This window comes from Lactuca saligna, chromosome 4, assembly GCF_052625555.1.
Source record: "Lactuca saligna cultivar CGN05327 chromosome 4, ASM5262555v1, whole genome shotgun sequence".
Taxonomy (NCBI): Eukaryota; Viridiplantae; Streptophyta; class Magnoliopsida; order Asterales; family Asteraceae; genus Lactuca; species Lactuca saligna.
The window spans coordinates 106318808-106340609 of NC_136420.1; positions in this window are offsets into that span (position 1 = coordinate 106318808).

The following is a 21802-nucleotide window of genomic DNA, read 5'->3' on the forward strand; positions in this document are numbered from 1 at the left end:
AATAAGACCCAAAAATTTTTGTTTAACAATTACTAAAAATACTAAGATAATATCATAAGATAAAACTCATACGTCAATATCTCAAAACAATAGCAAAGTATTATGTAGACTGTGTCAAAACTGTATCAAATCACATTTATAAAAAACTAAAACATCTCCCAGGACAACTGAAACTGTGGTGTATGCGATGCCATCAACCCGAGCTCTTCCCTTAGCTTGCGGAAGTACCTGAAACCAAAACTGAAACTGTAAGCACGAAGCTTAGTGAGCTCCCCCAAACTACCACATACCATACAATACATATAAACACATACTAGGCCTTGCCCACTGCATCGGACCGAAGTCCGGAACTAACCAGGGTCTTGCCCTCTGCATCGGACCGAAGTTCGGAACTACCGAGGCCTTGCCCCCTGCATCGGACCGAAATCCGGAACTAACTGCATCGGACCGAAGTCCGAAACTAACTGCATTGGACCGAAGTCCGGAACTAACTACATCGGACAGAAGTCCGGAACTACTAAACATAGCATAACATAAACACATCAACTAGCATGAACACATAAACTGTATAATGCATCGGGATGTAACCCGGAACACATAACACATAAATCCTGTCTGAGCCACAAAGGCATCAAACATACTAAAATTTGCATCGGACCGAAGTTCGGAAACTACTACTAACTATACGGGCCTGTATTGTGGCCTTAGACCCGTTCCTACTGAAAGGAAACTCACCTCGTGATCTGGCTGCTGAGTGTACGGCTCTGGAAGCTATCTGCTGCTGCTTCGGTATCTCCCCGGCTACAATTCCACAAATACACTCAATCAAATACTAATAACTGCATTGGGGTAAAATGACTCTTTTATCCCTAACTAAAGTCAACTCTCCTAGTCAAAGTCAACTCTTCTGGTCAAAGTCAACTCACAGTTGACCTGACTCGCCGAGTTGGGCCGCCAACTCGCCGAGTCCCTACTCTCATTTCTCAACCCTGCTCGCTGCTACTCGTCGAGTATGGCATAAACTCGACGAGTTCCCATTCGATTCTAAAACTCAGGCTATCTGCATCCGACTCGCCGAGTTGTTCTTGAATCTAAGAAGATTGTCTTAGACTCGCCGAGTTGTATGAAGAACTCGTTGAGTCCCTCCATTACTGAGTCTAACCTCCGACTCACTGAGTCCCTGCTACTACTCACTGGTTCCCACTCGGAATCACTCAAAAGGGAAAGATCGGGGACTCGCGACTCGACTCGCCGAGTCACATGCATGCAGTTACTAAAAACTCGATTCTGCTCAAAACCACTGCATACAAATTATAGATCTGAGTTCCTAAGGCTGGTTTACCACGTAAAGTTTCCAACTTTACGTGTACAAATTCATGAAAAAGGATATAAAGGCTAAAAAGGCACTTGGAAGAATAGATCTAGGGATATCATGCAAAATGGCTCCATAAAGGTGATAGATCTACATTTTTGGAACTGAAACATGGTTAGATCTGAAGGCTAAGCAATCTAATATGATTTCTCTACTATGAACAAGCTAAGGAATGGATAAAATGGGCTAAATATGCTTATAAAGGAGAATCAATCATAGAAACAGGAGGAATCCGATTATTACCTCAATAAACTCTGAAATGGGTGCAAGACCTTGGCTCTTCTTCTTCTCCTTTGGATGTAGCCTCCTTCTTCTCTTCAAAACTTCAAGATTTACACAAGAAATGCTCAAATACTCAATGGAATGGTTAGGGTTTTCTAAATGATGCTTTGAGGGTGAAGGAGACGAGTTTGGGGGCTCATAAGATGGTTTAAATAGGGTGCAAACCCAGGTATTTAGGGTTTCTACCTGGCAGGCTAACTCGCCGAGTCCCGAATATGGACTCGCCGAGTCGCCGATCTATACGCTGCTCAAGATCACGACTCTACTCGACGAGTCGGGCCATAGACTCGCCGAGTCCCTCTGCAAACTTCTAAAATAAATAATATAAAAACAACATACCATAGACGGGTCATTACAGGCGCAGTCTTGATGCTGGTGTGGTAGCGGTTGTTATAGGGAAACTTAACCAAAGGTAAATGGGTGTCCTATGACTTACCAAAGTCTACGACACGCTCTCTCAACATGACTCCTAATGTTTGAATAGTTTCCTCACGCTGCCCGACAATGTGTGGATGGTACGATGTGCCCATATCCAACTTACTTCCAAGAGCCTTCTGTAGTGACTAGGGGCGGCTCAACTAATTTGGGGGCTCTAAGCAAACCAAAATTTTGGGGCCCTTTCACCTTTACTATACTCCTCAATTGTATTGACATACAAGTTCATTGTTTATGTTTTCTTCATGGATAATTTTAATATACTATAAATGAGCTTTCTTGTTGTAATAACCTAAATTAACAACAATTTGAAGAAAATTTCTATATCATTCTTATAACACCTAATATAACAAAAGTACATAACAAACTTGTTACGAAAACCTATCATTCACTGTCAAGAATTTATGTATTTGTGAGTAGATAGCTCAATCACATAGCTATATTCTAATCGGAAACGTAATTGAAAGTGATCAGACTAATGAATCAAATCACCCCTACATTGTGCTTTCTATAAGATGTGATTTTACTCATATCCATTTCAATAAATGATAATACATGTAGAATACTTGTAATAGAGAATCGACAATTGAGATAAAAGATACTAAAATAGATTAAGGAAAGGAAAACAGCCTAACAGTAAAATAATGTGAAAAAGAAACACACACACACACACATATATATATATATATATATATATATATATATATATATATATATATAAGGATTTGAATCGAGAATCAAGATAGAAGTCAGAAGAATAGAAGATGAATGAGTATTTCTTCGGACCCGTACATTTATAAATCGGAAACGGATGAGAGAACTTTTCATAGAAATCAAAATCGGTAGAAGAATGCAACGTCGTTTTAGTTTCATGGGTCTAGCGATTGTTGATTTATTCTTCCGTTTGATTTATTTTGTAGTTACCGGATTCGGTTTTTTAATCGACTAAATTGTTATACTTTGGAGAATATAAGGCCCCTTAGAATTGGGGGCCCTAATCCCTAACTTAAAAAACTTATACATAGAGTCAGCCATGGCAGTGACCGTCAAAATCTCGAGGTGAATCTGCTATCCCGGTCAAAGATAGTGGACACAGGAACAACATACAGACATACTACTTCTTGAATATGGATTCGTGTTGGTTTCCATGCTCGTACTAGAACCATTGGACGAGTAGTAGTTATGGATGGTTTGTTGGGTACACTCCGGAAAGATTTCGGAGGGTATGGTACTCCTCGCATGAGTACTTCGGGGTCTTAGGACATGAGAGAGGAGATTCAGAGTTCTATGTCGGGTTGTTGTTACGAACAACGAGGGTCTCGATAATCAGTCAGTTAAAACGGTGGGGTTTTGTGACATACGAACTTGGTTTTGCTTCTAACCAAATATACAAACTCACCATAACTAATATACTTGGAAAATATCATAGCGAATTCAAAAACACCTCCCTGTGGACATACGTATTCAAGATTTGTTTCCACAACTTTCCACCTCCCACCACTTACAACGCGAACCAAATACTCATTCATTTTATTAGAGAGATTTTAAAGAAATTTTCCAAAGAAATAACAACTAAAGTGATAATTTTTTGCAAAATTGTATATATAATAAGATAGTTTCATAATCAACCCTATCAATTTCGTAGTAAAAAAAAAAACCAAAATCGCAGGTGGAAGGGAGAGGAAATCGCAAATGAAGTTAGTTTATCAGCGATTTTAGTCATAGATTGCAGGTATTTATAAGGAAAAAATTAAAAAAAAATTAAAAAAGAAAAACCACCTGCGAACGTACAAGCTGCTAAAGCACGATTGTGCTTTAGCGACTTGTACGTTCACAAATGGCTTGCTAAAATCGCAGATGGGCTTAATCCATCTGGGATTTTCATGGCTAAATTTGTAATTTGGATTTTTTTTGCTATTTTTCACAAAGTAATTAACGGATTAGACTATATTTGAAATTTTCTCGTATTGGCTATATTATTTTCCTATTTTTGTTGCTAGTTTTGTTATTATATCAAGTTATCTTCATTTATATATATATATATATATATATATATATATATATATATATATATATATATATATATATATATATATATATATATATAGTAAATGCAACTATTTCTTTGTGTGTGCAAAGCTAAAGTTACATGTAGAAATACATAGTTTACAAATAAATTAATGCGTTATTTTCAATTTTAATCCTTCAACTTTGTATGATCTATCACTTGCAACCCTTTTGTTTTGTAAAATCATATTGTTTATCCTAGTACTTTTTAGAATATCATTTTCATCCCCTCCAACTTCAAATTTATAAAATTATCAATTTTATGTTTTCGTTTTCAAGGCTTTGGTGTTTAACCCTCGTCCCCGATATATATATATATATATATATATATATATATATATATATATATATATATATATATATATATATATATATATATATATATATATGTATATATATATATATATATATATATATATATATATATATTGTAACGCCCTGTTCCGAATCGTCTTCCTAATTTGGGACTGTGGCCTGAAGATAGGTTATCATAAGGTTTAGGGCCTTTGAAAAAGAGAGGTCTAGACCCATTTAGGTACATATAATGTAATTAAGGTGATCCTGGAGTTTGGGTCAGTTCTTGGAGCCAAGGGGTATATCGAAAAGTGGTTGTTCGAGCTCTTTATGAATTTTGGATTTTTGTTCGGGATGTTTTGACGTGAGGATGAGTTGATATATGCGTGGATCTTCTCGCCACCTTTTTGTGGATATAAAGAATGTCAAAAGCAAAGTTGAAACAAAGAAGTTATGGTCGTTTGATGTTGGAGTGGTTCGGATGAGTGATCACTGACTTGTTGATCAAGCTCACATAAGAATCAGGACGTGAGCATGAAGTGATCACGAAGTGAGACGCACCTGATGCACCAAAACCCTTATTTTCGGGTATTTAAAGGTAAGGGATGATTAAGGTTGCTTCTCCTCAACCTCCTTCACTTCTAAGACTTCTAAGAAACCCTAGAATTGATCCCTTTGAGCCCTTGAGCCATTGTTGGTGGTATTGTTGTGTTATTGGTGTTTTGATTCCTTAAAGAAGAAGAAGAAGAAGAAGAAGAAGAAGAAGAAGAAGCTCTTGTGGTGGTTCCTTTTGGTGAGATAAGCTCCTCTTTGTGGCACTTCTGAGCTCATAAGCCTCTATAAGTCTCAAAGATCCCACATTTGTCTCCTAATCTGGCTAGATCTAGGTTATTGTTACCTTCTTTGCGTGAGATCTTGAGTTATCATGCATGACGTCCATAAAGTTAGCAACTTTATGGACCATTGAGTCATTTGTTGTGTTAGAACCCTTGGATTTGGATTTTGGTGTAAGTTTTAGACTCCAAATTTGAGTCTTGGCCCTTTTTCCTTCATTTTGATCTAAGTTGGTGTTTGAGTCATGTATTGGACATATGTGACTGGAAAATTTCGATTTTTATGATCCTTGGGGTTAAGGAAGACCCTTTAGATTGTCACATGTTAAGGCTTAATGGATTAGGAGCTTAATGCTCATTTTTGGTCGATCCGATCCGGACTCATGATGTGAGGAATGAAGCCTCACGATGTGAGAGCGTGATCGAGGAAGTTTATGGGACAATTCACAACCTCACGACGTGAGAATAAGGTGCTCACGACGTGATCATCACATGTGCAAGTTTTGGGCTCTTTGATTGTGGGCTAGCTTGGTATGGGACTTATCCTTTGGTTTGGGCTCATAATTGATTAAGGATTTTAGAGTAATGGACTTTTGGTTGGGCATGCCTTGCTGGGCTTGCCCTAATGGGCCTTGGATGATAAATTGGGCCTTAGTGGGCCCAATATAGTTAGGCCTTGATTGGGCCCAATGGGTTTGGACCTTTGGGCCATCGAAAAATCATTGGTTCAGAAAATAAATGAGATTTAGGGGAAGGCCCATGTACAGGTTTGGGTCCAATTTGGAAAACTGGGCCATTGATGGGTTTTTATGGATTTGATAGTTTTCGGCCTTAGTTATGTATCTTGTTGGACTAAGGGTAAATTGGTCATTTTACCCCAAGTATGGATTATGGATCATGGTATATAGCCCAATTTCTAATTGGGTGGTATTTTGGTATTGATAGCTCGAGGAGTTGCCAAGATAACATATAAGGATTTATTGCAGTGGACTTCAGCAGCATGAGGTGAGTTACCTTCCAATAGAGGTGGGTATAAGGCACCAAGGTCGGCCCACTAGTAAGAGTTATATTAGAGATCATTGTCTTTGTGATAATTATCTGGTATGTCACTATATGTTATGTTTATGTGCTAGTATGATGTGATGTTATGTGATATGTGATAGGAGGGGTAGGATAGACCCCAGTACCGGTCATTAGGGCTGAATGGGTATGCCAGCACCCGGATAAGCTAGGCAGTATATGATTTATATGTTTATGCACTAGGATGCTATATGGTAGAGTAGGGGTGAAATAGTCATCGGTTGCGGCCGAAAGGACCGAAGGGGTAGGCCAACACCCTGATATGCTAGGCGAGGTACCGGTCGAAAGGACCGAAGGGGTAAGCCATCACCCTAATATGCTAGGCTAGGTACCGGTTAACAGGACCGAAAGGGTAGGCCAACACCCTGATATACTAGGCAGTTACCGGTTGAAAGAGACCGAGTGGGTTGTCCAGTACCCAGATATGATAGACAGTATGTATGTTGTATGGTATGTGGTATGATGGGGGAACTCACTAAGCTTCATGCTTATGGTTTTCAGTTTTGGTTTCAGGTACTTCATTTTCAAAGGAAAGGATCCGGCTCGATTGCAGTGCATCACACTATGTTTTCTGCACAAGAGATATTTGGGATTACACTTTGATATTGTTTTATGGTAACATGTTTTGATTATTGACACTTTGGTTTTGACATGAGATGTTTTTATGAATGTTTTTATATTGTTGGTTTTATGAATTACTAAACTAAAAATGAATTTTTTTTTCTTAAAATTTTGGATGTTACACACACACACACACACACACACATATATATATATATATATATATATATATATATATACATATATATGTATATATATATACATACATATATATATATATATATATATATATATATATGGCTTAGGGAATATGTGGCTGTTATGTATGTAAACGTATATATATAACCCTCCAAACAATGTAGATTTGATCCATTCATATCTAAACTAATTATGATATCTCTTCTACTATTCTTACTTAATCATGTGACTTGGAAAACAGATTGAGTTAATGGTCATTTTATTCATTGTTTTTAAGAATTTCAAACATTAAAAATCATGACCATTTAACTAGTCCTAGTAAATTTTAAATGAAAACTAATAGAATAAAAGATAAAAGAAGAATATGAAATAACTTAATCACGTGTTTCACAAATCATTCGATATAGTTTTTCAATTGAAGGACAAAATGTTGACTTATATTCGTTAAAAAATATTAATTTTTTATTTTCCTTATAAACTTTAATGTTTTTTTTGAAATACAAAGATATATAATTGATAGTTTTCATTTCATAATTTAACTCAATTCAATGATATATTCTATTAAAACAAAATTAAGAACAAATGAAATTGGATTTGTTTTGTTGAAAACTATGTAGTTTAATAGGTTCTATACTTAAGCTTACGTACATAACAACTATATATTCACTTTTCTCATATATATATATATATATATATATATATATATATATATATATATATATATATATATATATATATATATATATATAGGGGTGAGAATGGAGGAATGATTCTCAGTCAATCATTTATTTTTGCCGCAAAAGGCTCCAACGTACCGGCGGAAATGGGAAATGAATGCACATGTGTTTTCCAACATAACATATTCCTTAAACTATGCTAATAATTACCTTAATATATATAAAAACATAGTTTTTTCGTTTTTTTTTAATTTTTATAAGCTATTTTTATCAAAAAATGATTTTAAATATACCAAAATTCATGATTTTTTTTATTCTCTACAAATAGACATCCATATTGATATAGTTTTAAGAAAAAATAAATTTTTTTTTTTTTTATTTTCAGCTATCGTTATTCATAAATGAATAACAATGCATCAGGTTTTATTTCAGTACATTCGTTATTCACTTATGAATAAAAAGTATGATTTTTTTTTTTTTACAATTTAAGTATCATTCATATATGAATATAGAATATAATAAACATAGTATATTCATATTTTAATATTGGACGATGAATTCACTTGTGAATATTAACATAGTATATTCACTTGTAAATATTAGATGGTATATTCACTTATGAGTATTAAATGATATTTCATATGTGAATATTACATAGTATTACATGGTATATCACATGTAAATATTACAGAGTATATTCACTTGTGAATATTAGATGATATATTCACTTATGAATATTACACAGTATATTCACATATGAATATTACAAGGTATATTCATTTATGAATATTGAAGGTATTTTGACAAATATATATAATTTTTATATGTTATTCACATATGAATAACATACAGACTTGCATATTTGTTTTGTGTTTTTAATAATCATATACTGATTCAGGTGAGAAAACATATTCATATGTGAATATAACGTGGTAATTTAGTTTATGCATTTCATCAAACAGTTGGAGTGCAAACAAGTTAACTATTTTAAAAATGTTAAAAACATCAAGTTATCAATTCCAAATCATCATATACTTCCGATTTCGACTTCAGATGCGACATCCTATCTCTGATCGATTTCTCAATTTGATTTTGATTTCCGAAAATCCGATTGGGAACCTATGAGTATCGATTCTAAGTCCCTCAATGTCGACTGTGACTGCGAGTCCAGAACTCCGATTCCAATTTCATGAACAACGAAGAAATTATGATTTAGTTGAAGAAATCTGGATGATTATTGAAGGTTGGAGGAAAAATTTTGATGATGACCGAACAGTTATCGAATTCTCTATAGTTACGTATTTGAGATTGAAGGTGTAACGTCCCAAAATTCAAGGCCAAAAATTTCATTTTTATTTTAAGTTATTGCATAAAACCGATCAATATAAAAACTTCCATAATAAAGTCTCATATCAAAACCAAAGTGTCAATAATCAAACAAAGTATCATAAAACCATATCAGAGTGTAATCCTAAGGATCAAGTGTGCGGAAAACATAGTGTGATGCGCTGCAACCAAGCCGGCTCCTTTCCTTTGAAACAATGTACCTGAAAAACATAACACATAACACGGTAAGCACGCATGCTTAGTGAGTTCCCCAAAATACCACTTACACACATGCGCCGTTCTAGGCCATGACCTTCCGGTCCATGTGTCTCAGGGGACTTCTGTCCCAACCCGGTAAACCTTCCGGTCCTACCCGTGTCGACCTTTCGGTCCATAACTCCCTGACCTTCCGGTCTACATCATAATGCCTTCTGGCCCATATCAAGCATATCATACATAACACATACAAAACATGTAACTAATCACATACAATGCATATCTCTTATAGCATACCAGACCTTTTGGTCACCCATAGATACCCTTCCAGGTACAACATAGTGAGAAGACTCACCTGACACTGCTGAAGTCCCGTAGACTCAATCCCACACTGATGAAGTCCTACAGACTCAACCCCAGTTGTCGGATGACAGATTCTCGATCTGTCAAAATTAGTAATCACCCAATTAATAATTGGGTCCCACTACATAACCATAAATACATACTTTTGAACAATTACTAAATTACCCCAAGTTTGGCTTTATTTAAGCCCAAGGCCCAATCCATAGGCCCAAAGTTAATTAGGAGTCAAAGCTCATCTATGGCCCAATTTTCCAAATTGTGCCCAAACCCCTTGCATGAGCTTTACCCTAGGCCCATTAAATTACTCTAGACCATTTGCTTGATCTTGGATAACCTATTTAATAACCCAATCATTAAGGCCCAATAGAAAGGCCCAACAATAAACCCAAGCGAAATTAGGGTTTCACATAAAATGATTATTAGGGTTAAGTTTGCTACTTAACCCATTAAAGACTTAATCCATTAAGGACTTAATCCATAAAGTCCAATATTGCTTAAATTAATCTTTGTCCATGATTATTATTTGATATCTCAAGTTATTAAATAATTCTCGTGTGTGTGACCCGATTAATTCTTAAAGTTAGGTTTTCATTGGCATTAGGGTGTTCCAATCCAAATATTAGCCCATTTATCAATTTGTTGGCCTTTTATGACAATTAGGGCTTTATTGGGCCTAATAAGCCCACTAAAATCTTATTAAGCCCATTTGGGTTTTATTGGGTCCATTAGAGTCCATTAAGCTTCATTGGGCCTATTAGAGCTCCTTTGAGCCCATTAGGGTTTCTAGCATCCCCAATCGAGTCGACTCACAAGACAAGCACACCGCCACCCGACACGGCAGCCGGTGGTGGCAGGAGGTGGCAACCACCACCCTAAGGTGGTGGTTTTCAATTTCTTTTCATTATACCATTCATGTTACAAGTTACAACTCAAGATCCGAAATCACACACACACACACTTAAAGAAAATACACCCACCCATGGTGGCAGCCACCACCTCACGGTGGTGGTGATGCCTTTTCTGAGAAAATAAACACCCACACACACATACTTTCTTGAAACTGATCCTTCCATCGATCTAGCGGCGTACGGTGGCATATTGCGATGACAGCCACCATGGTCGGCTGCCATGGTGGTTCTCCATGACCCATGTAACACCGTAAATTTCAAGGCAAAATTTTCATTTAAATAATCAATTTAATATTAAAACACTTGTTTAAAATCTTATTCATATTCAGATTACAAAACATAGTTTCATTTCATTTGATTAGACAACCAGGATCCTCCAAGATACAACTCTTCCTTCAGTGTGTACAATCGAACCGTTGCCATTCCGCGTTACTGAAAGAACCTGAAACAACATAACATAAACACTGTAAGCACGAAGCTTAGTGAGTTCCCCAATATACACCTTACGCACATACGCCTTTCCAGGCCCTGACCTTCCGGTCCCTGCACAATGCCTTCCGGCCCATGAGATAATCGCCTTCCGGCCCATAAGATGATCGCCTTCCGGCCCATAAGATAATTGCCTTCCGGCCCATAAGATAAATTGCCTTCCGGCCCAAAAACATAAACATGCACATAATACATTTAATCTAACACATAAAGCACATATATCATATATCATACCTGACCTTTCTGTCACATAACCCGTTGCCTTCCGGCCCATATAAACATGCATACCACGCGTAGCAACTAACTTTCCATTTATAGCATACATACATAACACATAACATATTCGACCTTCCGGTCACACAATCAAACCCTTCCGGGTACAGTATAGTGAGAAAACTCACCTCGTGGGTGCTGGAAGTTAGCAACTCCTGAAATCAATTGCACCTGATCCGCCGAGCTACAAGCTCCCTATAACAATATCTCCCTTATTAATACTTTGATCTTCCACATTAACTGACCCTAAGAAATCACACATAGGTCATCTCTGGTCAACGGTCCATGGTCATCTCGACTGGACTCGGCGAGTACCCTGGCGACTCGGCGAGTCTAGTCGTCCTCACAATTTCCTGGATGTTCCCTTTCTACTCGTCGAGTATCTCTCTGACTCGACGAGTTCCTCATGGAAGAATCGCGGGGCCACCCCGACTCTACTCGCCGAGTCTGAAGAACAAACTCGGCGAGTCCCAGTAAATCTCCAAGCTACTCGCCGAGTCTGCTCATCCGACTCGGCGAGTCCATGCCATGCAGTCGATCAACTGCTTCCAGAATTACGTATGGTCCCGAAATACACAATCATGGGACTTCTAGACCTCTAATCATCCTATTACTGGGGTATAAACTTTTGTATAACAACATAATAATCCATCAAATCACCAAATGGGTTTCATAAACCCTAAATCCGTGTACACATCAAAATAACAGGAATGATCCGAAACATTACCTGAAAACGTACTCTCTGTGTCCCCAAACCTCAGAACTCGATCCCCTTGATCTTCCTTTGGCCAAAATCCTTCCTCTTCTTGCATCACGATTCCTTCAAAGTCACCATTGGCCTTCAAGCTTGCTCTAGATGCCACAGTCATTTAGGGTTCTCCTCAATCGGCCAAAAGACGAACAATGACGGCATAAGATCCCTTATATACGACCCAAAACTGAACGGCTAGGGTTTCCACTGAACAGCGTCGACTCGCCGAGTCCATATCTGGACTCGTCGAGTCCAGTCGCGAACCCGCAACCAAGTCTGCGACCCTACTCGGCGAGTCTGGCTCCAACTCGCCGAGTCCCCCTTTTAAAACACCCCAAAATGTGATTTAACAATACTTTGAGATTTCGGACTGTTACAATTCTCCCCCACTAGAAACGACTGTCTTTCGTAAAATGATTTTTTTTCAACTATTTACTTTTTAAAATAACACCTCCTCCACATTCAACTTTGTAAAATATCAATTTTACCCTTTTGTTTTCTAGATTTTCAATTTCATCCTCGCCCTCTCCTTCTCCACCTTCAACTTTGCTAAATATTACTTTTAACGTTACATTTTCTAGAATTTCATGTTTATCCCTCGTCATCGTGGAATATATAATATGATTTTTACCCTTCTACTTTGTTAAATGCATTTTCCACACCCTCTATTTTTTTAAATGTTCCGTTTACCTCCGTTAATTTATAACTTTGTAAAATTTTTCTAGTTTAATCAATTGTCACTTCTAATACGTAACAAAGACATGTAAAAATTTGCGCCAAAGCACACACTCAATTACTAGTTATGATCTAAAATATAATTATCATTGTACTATTAGTACACCACTTGATGAAAGAAAAAAGTACATTTCTGAAGTTATGTAACGAAGAATTTTTGTGCATGAGAAACACATAGAGAGCATTGTTATTGTTGTAATATGTAAACCGTCAAATGAAAAAAAGTTGTTAAGTATGCATTGTTACCGGATGCGTGAAACACTGATAATTCTAAGATTATAACTTTGATCAACAATTCTATAGATCACATCCAATTGACGAAGTAAGTATATTAAATTATAAAAACTTATTGTGCAATACACATAAAAACAAAAAAAAAACAAAAAAAAAAAAAAAAAAAAGCATGCAAAAAAAATTTGTAAAAATAGATTGTTAAAACAACATGCAAAAACTCAGTAAAAATGAAGTTATAAAAGAGGAATTGTGAAAAAAAAACATGTAAAAACGAGAATAAATTTAAAAACAAATTGTGAAAAACATATAAAAAGAAAAAAAAAAAAAAAAGTTGTATAAATGAATTGTGAAAAAACCGAATGAACATAATTTCAAAAGATTAATGACTAATCACAACCCAAAAAAACTAATCAACTTAAAACTTAAAACTTAAAACAAGTTCTGTAACATTTAAAACTTAAAACAAGTTAAATAACTAAGCAAACATAAAACCGATAGTTAGTAACCAAATGTTCCATTAAGCAATTCAAACAATATCAAATTACGTATTTTTGATTTGATTGATCCGCTAGTGCAGTTCTTGCCTATTACTAAAAAACGATATCAATGCAACCCTGTTAAATTAATACGAATCCCACAAATTTTGATCCATTTACTTCTAAATTTTGAATTCTACTTCCTTTCATCTTCGTTTTCTCTTTCGCCAAACACCTAAACACCACTTCTGCCACCGTCCTAAGTTTTAGAAGTTGAAAATTTTATTGGAGCTTGCTCTTTGTTTTTTGGAGAAATTGGTTGCTACAGTTGACGATATAAGTTTCATCTTAAACATTCAAGCAACAACCGTCATCTCAATTGGCTCCTAGTAAACCCTTTCACTTTTTTGTACAACCGATTGAAAAATACAAGGAACAAATGAAAAAAAAAAGGATTTTGCATCTTTCGGTGTTTGGAAAAGATGAAGAAATGTTTATATCCAACAAGACATTCCAATGAAATTTATTCCAAGTATGACTTCTTATTTAAAGATCTATTGGAATATTCTTATAGTTTGATAAGATTATGGAATGGGATTTTTTTTTTTGTGGATATTGAATATTAAATATGACCCAAACATGTACCATTGCAACACTCACTGTTGAAGCTATTTTTGCCATTTTCAATTTGTTTTCCTTACTTTTGTGTATGTAATTGGGTTGTGCAAGGAAGATCTAAGTTGAGGTTTCAATCTTCGGTAACAATATCATTAACTATCAGTTTACTATTTTTGTGAATTTGTTGAATTTGTGAACGAAAATAAATTGATTGCAAACTTGTGTATTTACAAAGAGATATCATAAGCCTATAAATATAAAAGCTATGTAAGGATTCCTAGCCAATGGGTCAATAGAAGGCCCAATACAAAACAAGCCAATAACTTATTAAGCAAATAACTAATAACTATTTATTATATTAATATCCCCTCTCAAACTCATAATGTTTGAGTAGCAAACATTGAGAGTTTGTCATAGATGAAACAAAACCCTAGAAGCTTGAGTGCCCCTTAGCAAATACTCATATGCGTAAGCAACCAAACAATCTGCATCTCTACAGCAATACCAAACGGACCCAATCTGAATTTCTGCAGCCAAAAACCCAATCTACATTTCTGCATCCAAACTCAAACTCAATTTGCATTTCTTCAACGAACCCAATCTGTATTTTTACATCCAAAGTGAAACCAAATTTGTATTTCCGCAATATACAAAACCAACACCAGCATATATCATCTTCAAATCTTCACACCATCAATGTACCCAATTCTCCTTCTCTCTTTCCCTCCTTCAAACTCATAATGCTTAAGTAACAAGCATTGAGAGTTTGCCAAAAAACAACAACACCAAAAATAAAAAAATAAATAAATAAATAAATAAAGACAAGGACCAACAAGATGATCACCTTCCGGCCCATGAGATCATCGCCTTCCGGCCCATAAGATAATTGCCTTCCGGCCCATAAGATAAATTGCCTTCCGGCCCAAAAACATAAACATGCACATAATACATTTAATCTAACACATAAAGCACATATATCATATATCATACCTGACCTTTCTGTCACATAACTCGTTGCCTTCCGGCCCATATAAACATGCATACCACGCGTAGCAACTAACTTTCCATTTATAGCATACATACATAACACATAACATATTCGACCTTCCGGTCACACAATCAAACCCTTCCGGGTACAGTATAGTGAGAAAACTCACCTCGTGGGTGCTGGAAGTTAGCAACTCCTGAAATCACTTGCACCTGATCCGCCGAGCTACAAGCTCCCTATAACAATATCTCCCTTATTAATACTTTGATCTTCCACATTAACTGACCCTAAGAAATCACACATAGGTCATCTCTGGTCAACGGTCCATGGTCATCTCGACTGGACTCGGCGAGTACCCTGGCGACTCGGCGAGTCTAGTCGTCCTCACAATTTCCTGGATGTTCCCTTTCTACTCGTCGAGTATCTCTCTGACTCGACGAGTTCCTCGTGGAAGAATCGCGGGGCCACCCCGACTCTACTCGCCGAGTCTGAAGAACAAACTCGGCGAGTCCCAGTAAATCTCCAAGCTACTCGCCGAGTCTGCTCATCCGACTCGGCGAGTCCATGCCATGCAGTCGATCAACTGCTTCCAGAATTACATATGGTCCCGAAATACACAATCATGGGACTTCTAGACCTCTAATCATCCTATTACTGGGGTATAAACTTTTGTATAACAACATAATAATCCATCAAATCACCAAATGGGTTTCATAAACCCTAAATCCGTGTACACATCAAAATAACAGGAATGATCCGAAACATTACCTTAAAACGTACTCTCTGTGTCCCCAAACCTCAGAACTCGATCCCCTTGATCTTCCTTTGGCCAAAATCCTTCCTCTTCTTGCATCACGATTCCTTCAAAGTCACCATTGGCCTTCAAGCTTGCTCTAGATGCCACAGTCATTTAGGGTTCTCCTCAATCGGCCAAAAGACGAACAATGACGGCATAAGATCCCTTATATACGACCCAAAACTGAACGGCTAGGGTTTCCACTGAACATCGTCGACTCGCCGAGTCCATATCTGGACTCGTCGAGTCCAGTCGCGAACCCACAACCAAGTCTGCGACCCTACTCGGCGAGTCTGGCTCCAACTCGCCGAGTCCCCCTTTTAAAACACCCCAAAATGTGATTTAACAATACTTTGAGATTTCGGGCTGTTACAATTCTCCCCCACTAGAAACAGACTTCGCCCTCGAAGTCTCACTCTGAAAATAGTTCCGGATGCTGCTCCCGCATCTCACGTTCCGGCTCCCCAGTCACTTCCGATCTCTTCCGAGGTTACCACCGAACCAATACCAGAGGTACCTCCTTGTTCCTCAGAACCTTGATCTTCCGATCCCTGATGGCCACTGGCCTCTCATCGAAACACAGGCTCGCATCCACCTAATTGTTCTTTAGTGGAACCACTGCTGACTCATCGGCTATACAGTTCTTCAATTGCGACACATGAAAAGTGTCATGGATCCATCCCAACTCTGTTGGCAGCTCCAAACGATAGGCCACCCGTCCTCCCTTCGCACCTTCACGAAAAGGTCCAACATATCGGGGCCCCAACTTGCCCCTCTTCCAGAATCGAATCACCCCTTTCCAAGGAGAGACCGTCGGAAGTACGAATTCGCCGACCTGAAACACATGCTTGCAACAGCGTCTGTCCGCATAACTTTCCTGTCAACTCTAGACGATCATTAACCTCTGATTAACCTGCTGCATCTGCTCTATCGACTCAAGCACGATCTCTGTACTGTCCACCACTCCCTGTAACCGGGAATTACCCAAGATGTAACTCTGCTCCAATTCTCAACGATCACCCGACCCATAAGAGTTAGGAAACCATGAATCACCGGATCCCCGATCCAAAGCCCACTCTATCCATTTCGGAACGACTGCGAGACTCCTTCTCACTCTCAGAGCAACTCTCACGAGCTCTCTTCTTGCAAACACATACCCTTGCTGCATTAGCCCCAACATACCTTTCCCTTCCCTTACTTAGTGAAATCCGCTTGGCAACCTTGCCTCTACTCCCTGTATCACACATGCTCTGGATCTGCTCGCAAGGACTCTCGGGTCCATGCATTACCTTTCCTCAACGAACGAGGTTCCGACATCACCTTCCCTGCGACAGCTCAAAGGGCGGCATACTAATGCACTAATGATGGCTGTTGATATGGGACAACTCAACCAAGGATAAATACGTACCGCGGCTTCCTCCAAAATCTAATACATATGCCCGAAGCATGTCCTCGAGCATCTGAATCGTTCACTCTCTCTAAAGTGTCCTTAGATGTCATCAGGATAATCTCCTTTCTCATATTCCTCTTCAAGACTGAGTACCAGATCAGCTTTTGGCTCCACATATGAGCCCCCCAACGGTCACCCATATCACAATCCAAATATCCCACTAACTTTCTCCCCGTGACCACTATCCCGACCCAGTGACACGCAAGTCACAAAATCCTCTTTTCCCCATGCGGGAAATATAATCCAACCGAGGGTCGTCCCTACTCAAATCTCTGGTTCCCGTTGCGCATATTTCTTGTGTATCTCACCGCACCTCCCGACAGAGGCGGAGGCCCCCGTCTCGCCCTCGACCCAATATCCAAGCTCCAAAAACTCAATACCAAGGCTACCCAAACTCAAAACTCTTCCACCTCATACTCTGCTCGAAAGAAATTCTCTTGTCATATAATGAGTACTGCGACTCCACACGGTATCACAACATCTTTTGAATAGTGAGTACTGCGACTCGAATATTCGCCACAGACTACGGAGGCAATCAACATAACGAACGCCCACCTTGTGAAAATCCACTCTCTCAAATAGTCTCCCCGGATGTCCATACTCGAAGACTCCCACTAGATCCGTAGATACTTGATACGCCACACGTCGATTCAGCTCAGGATTCCTGAATAACTCCGAAGTAAGGATATCATAACCGAATATCCCAGAATACTGCCACGACCACTGATCTCCTGTCCCAACATCATGTAGACACAATAATACATTCCCTCTGAACCCCATATCTAGATCTTCATTTCTCACCTTACAACTTCGGTGCATCTAATCTTCTCGATTTGGAAAACAAGAAAATGTTGTCGCTACGAAATTTGCTGATAATGCTCCGAAACCCTTCTTCCGACGCTCAAAATCCAACAAGGATACGCACACCGGCCCCGAAGGTTGGCTGCCCAATCATTCTCTATCTTCTTACAACAACACTACTCACTTATCATGAGTACATTCGTTCTCCTCCTCAAGTACTTCCCATATAAACTCACTCTGACCTCTTCACTCGATCACCGACACCTCTGGTCTCATGATTTCTTATAGTAGATCTCTATACTTCACTTATAGTCACTCTTGACGAATCTTTGCTTTATTATGTACTACACCCGGTTCTCCCCCACTTAGGGTTCGAACCATCCCCAATTAACACCCAACTAACCCACGACTATTTTCCACCAGCGAAAATCGCACCTGCTCCGAGGAAGTGCCACGCAACGCCCGATAATTCCCCCTTAAGGGAATCAATCGACCCCCTATACTCTGAACCTCTGATGAACTCCTCAAGAACTCCTCATCACGACTGTCTCTAATCGTTCCAAATCTCATACCAATCCAATGCTAAGCATCTCAACTGCTCAATAACATCCCTGGCTCATAGACTGTGCCGCAGAATTGTCGTTCCTCTCACCTCAACTCATCAACCAATGTTCCTACACCGGAATTGTCCCAAGGATAGGGACCACTCTCAGCATAGACGAAAACTCTCTGCACTGCAACACTCGACTGAACTCCCCACTGCTACCACTACAACACATCCTATTATTCCCAATTAGGTGTAGTGTGGTCCTCGACTACCTCAGTCCCAACTGACTGTCTGCTCACGATAAGCCACTGCCTCGCGGCACACATGCTCCCTGACACTCTGGAGGAAATCATCACCGATAACGACCTGCAGGGTGTACTCCCCCCCCCCCCCAAAATCCAAAACTGAAACGTCAGGCCTCTCGTATCTTGCACACAACATAAATAGCAATTCCCACCTAGAAGGTGACCTCTCCCTTATCGACTGATTGCTCAACTCAGATCGAAATTTTCCTCTCCCTTTAAATCCTTACCAAAATACTCTGATAGGCACTCGCCTTTCCTCTCGAAGGACGCCTCTCCACACTCAATCATGGTCTGCAGGCCTAAGACCCATCGTGCCCGATCTCTGCCTCATTGATCATGACCGGATAACAAGATAACCACAAGCATCATTCACTACGAACCATGGTACTCGAACCACTACATCTATCCTCAATCTGTTCCGATGTATGGTACCCGGACCATAACATCACTCCTCAATCTGCTCCGATGTATGGTACTCGAACCACAACATCCATCCTCAATCTGTTCCGATGTATGGTACCCGGACCATAACACCACTCTGCAATCCTCTCCGATGTATGGTGCTCGAACCATAGCATCACTCCTTAATCTGCTCTGATGTATGGTATCCGGACCATAACATCACTCTGCAATCCGCTCCGATGTATGGTGTTCGAACCATAACATCACTCCTCAATCAGCTCCGATGTATGGTACTCGAACCATAGCATCACCCCTCAATCTGCTCCTTAGGACCTCCAGAATACTCCCTGTATCAAGTATGGGTCCTCTGCTTTCAGTAGTACGGGCCCATACTACCTGCCACATCTACCCATACTTTCCACACGGACCATCCTAGAGCTCCTAAGTAGCTGCTCGACCTGCTCTTTCACCCATCTCATCGTGCATGCTCGCTCCCCAGCGAAATCCTCTACTCTACCAGCGCACTCATCTGGCTAGGTTTACTCCCTAACCCCTTCTGCCGTCCTCCCACTTCTTTGCTATCAGCTGCTGAAGAGCTCCTAATGATGCCAGCCATCTACCTCCTGAATATCGTCATACTCACTTAGTAGCTGACTCCCATCATCGAGAATTCCACAAAGCACAAAGCAAGCAGCATTCGAGCATCGAAGATTACATAGGACTCCCTATCTGTGATAGTTCCACCTTCTCGGCTCATCCTCGGAAGTACCACTGAACTCTGTAGCTCTACCCCTCGTGCGTCCTAACTGGATATTCTCGCTCATCACATACACAAAAGCATAACGCATATATAACAACAAACCCTAGGCTAAGGCATCACAAATCAGGCCACTCTAGTCCTAAGATATGAAATACCTAGCCTGTCTCTAGCATGCAATAATATCTCATAAAGTGCATAATAGATATTTCATAACACAAAAGTAAGGGTATTTTGGGAAATCACCGTTTGGCTCTGGCTGATTGTACACACTGCTCTTTCTTGCTTTCTCTTTGAACTCTTATCCACTTTTAGAAAACTATTTATTTGAAAATCTTTTCTTATTTCCTCAGTTTGAGTCCAGATTTACCCGAAGGCGCATCCGAATCCCTCAAACCAAGGCTCTGATACCAATTTGTAACACCGTAAATTTCAAGGCAAAATTTTCATTTAAATAATCAATTTAATATTAAAACACTTGTTTAAAATCTTATTCATATTCGGATTACAAAACATAGTTTCATTTCATTTGATTAGACAACCAGGATCCTCCAAGATACAACTCTTCCTTCGGTGTGTACAATCGAACCGTTGCCATTCCGCGTTACTGAAAGAACCTAAAACAACATAACATAAACACTGTAAGCACGAAGCTTAGTGAGTTCCCCAATATACACCTTACGCACATACGCCTTTCCAGGCCCTGACCTTCCGGTCCCTGCACAATGCCTTCCGGCCCATGAGATAATCGCCTTCCGGCCCATAAGATGATCGCCTTCCGGCCCATAAGATAATTGCCTTCCGGCCCATAAGATAAATTGCCTTCCGGCCCAAAAACATAAACATGCACATAATACATTTAATCTAACACATAAAGCACATATATCATATATCATACCTGACCTTTCTGTCACATAACCCGTTGCCTTCCGGCCCATATAAACATGCATACCACGCGTAGCAACTAACTTTCCATTTATAGCATACATACATAACACATAACATATTCGACCTTCCGGTCACACAATCAAACCCTTCCGGGTACAGTATAGTGAGAAAACTCACCTCGTGGGTGCTGGAAGTTAGCAACTCCTGAAATCAATTGCACCTGATCCGCCGAGCTACAAGCTCCCTATAACAATATCTCCCTTATTAATACTTTGATCTTCCACATTAACTGACCCTAAGAAATCACACATAGGTCATCTCTGGTCAACGGTCCATGGTCATCTCGACTGGACTCGGCGAGTACCCTGGCGACTCGGCGAGTCTAGTCGTCCTCACAATTTCCTGGATGTTCCCTTTCTACTCGTCGAGTATCTCTCTGACTCGACGAGTTCCTCATGGAAGAATCGCGGGGCCACCCCGACTCTACTCGCCGAGTCTGAAGAACAAACTCGGCGAGTCCCAGTAAATCTCCAAGCTACTCGCCGAGTCTGCTCATCCGACTCGGCGAGTCCATGCCATGCAGTCGATCAACTGCTTCCAGAATTACGTATGGTCCCGAAATACACAATCATGGGACTTCTAGACCTCTAATCATCCTATTACTGGGGTATAAACTTTTG